A 2266-nucleotide genomic window follows, 5' to 3' on the forward strand; every position below is an offset into this window, starting at 1 on the left:
AGAATGGTTTGATCCCTATTCAGCTGAATTCCTGAGACCAGACGAAACCCAGGTCTCCTACTCCTCCGCCATCTTGCTCCTTCTCTCCTTTTAGTTTTTCTAATGCCAGTTAATGGCAACCCCAATCTTCTGATTGCCCAGACCAGAAAGCCTGGCATCATCCTTTACTCCTCCTTCTCTCTTATATCCAACATTTAATTCATCAGCAAATCCTATCAGCTCTACCTTCAAAAAAATCCAGTAGTCATCTAACCCAGCCTAGGAGCATCTTGTCCTTGGACAGTGGTAATTGCCTGGCTTGTACTCTTGCTGCCCTACATCTATTCTCCCCACAGCAGCCCCAGTACAATCCTGCTAAGATATGTCAGATCATGGTGCTCCTTTGCTAAAATTTCCAAATGGGTTCCCTGCTCATTTAGAATAAAATCTAAACTATTTATCAAGGCCTTTCAAGATGTGCCCCCCACCCTACCCCACCCAACTACTTGCCTGACCTCATTACCATTCACCTGGAAGCTTGTTAAAGTGCACCTGCCAATTCCTGCCCCAGATATTCTGATTTGGTAGCTCTGGGCTGGGTCTGAGGGTTCTGCATTATCACAAGTGCCATGTGTGATTTTGATGTGCAGCCCAGTTTGGCAAACAACTACTCTCAACACCTAGTCTGGGCTGAGGTATGGAAAGAGTGAACAAACATCTGCTGAATTAGCATGTCATCCTTCCTTTGTGTGTGGTCTTCAGGCTGAAGCAGAAGTGATTGGGGAACAGGGTTACCTATAATTTCCTGTAATGAAATCTGATTATATATAGTTTGTTACTTCTATAATACTGAAGAGATCAGTTGAGAAGTGTAATTAGCATCAGCTTGCTTCGCAGGAGAAGGGGTGTCCTGCCTGTGCTGGTGTTGGCAAATGTGTTTGCCTCTCTGCAGGATGCCTGGGAGGCTGTTTGGTGACCACATCCTTCACTTTCACTTAATGGTGACAGCCCATTGCAGCCCACGGTGTTTCTGCCTGGTGTCTGCGCTGATAATGAAGGCGGCTTCACCAGAGCCCTTGTACAATCTGTCCCTGCTGGAGAGCCTGCTTACCTGACTTGTGTCATTTTAATTTGGCCCTTCACACTGCCAAAGTCACCTTGCTTACTGTCCCTTTCTGCCTATTGCCATTCTTGGGCCTGATTATCTCCCGAGGTGTGAGCTCCCAGCTTCTTCCTTTTCTCACCTCTACCTTCCAGACTGTGCAGCCCCAGTCCTCTTGACCTGGTCTTGGGGGCCCCTACACCACCTTCCACCAGCTCCTACAGATGTCCCTGTGACAGGCTCAGAGTTTCCTGTTGCCCTATTTTTATTAGGATGTCAGATTCATTTCCAAGTATAAGAAAACCTGCATCAAAGGCCCAAGTCCATAATCTTCTCATTGGAGCCTCAATCTGGAGTTCTGGGAAGTGTCTATGGGGACACTTTGGTTGTAAGAAACAGAAATTGGCTATTTTAAGCAGAGGAGGAATTTCTTAATATACCTTATGGCAGCAAAGCCTGGAGAAATAGGCTCAGGAAAAGGCAGGATGCAAGACAGCCCTGAGGGGAGGGTCTTGGGAGCAGGCAGAGACTTCAGGAGCCCACCTCCAAGATGCATTGGTGATAGTAATTTCCATTCTTGTGTCACCAGGCTCAACATTTAACATCCTGGAGAAAGGATTACCTCACAAGCTCACCCCTCATCTAGGGAAGCACTGTGCATCATGATTGTCCATCACACCAAGGATGTTGATAATGCAGCTGAGAGAGTTCCTCAGGATGAAGCATAACCGAGGTGTGGGCTCCAGAGCCAGGCTGCCTGGGTTCATATCCCAGCTCAGCCATGCTTCATGGTGTAGCTCTCAGCAAGTTATTTATTTATTTTGGTCTGGGCCTCCGTTTTCTCATCTGAAAAATGGGGGTAATAATAATATCTACTTCATAAGATTCTGGTGAGGCTTAATTGAATGAATATATGTAAAACACTTAAAATAGGGCCAGGCACACAGTAGACGATCAGCATTAGTTACCATTGGTAAAATCAAAAGGAGGGGGTGTGGCTGCATGGATGCTCGGAATGCTCTCTCCACAGGATTTTTGTACATCCCTCCTCAACCTCTAGCTCAGATTTTCTTGTGGTTTGTCACCCTCTCCCCCAGCATAGGTGGTGCCTGGTTAGGAGGAAAGAGACCTCGGGAACTTCCTGGCCCATAGGTCCCATGGACACAGAGGGACAAGTCAGGACAA

The sequence above is a fragment of the Callorhinus ursinus genome, unplaced genomic scaffold, assembly GCF_003265705.2.
Source record: "Callorhinus ursinus isolate GAN/ISIS: 27379988/994484 unplaced genomic scaffold, GSC_fseal_2.0 scaffold56, whole genome shotgun sequence".
In the NCBI taxonomy this organism is placed as follows: domain Eukaryota; kingdom Metazoa; phylum Chordata; class Mammalia; order Carnivora; family Otariidae; genus Callorhinus; species Callorhinus ursinus.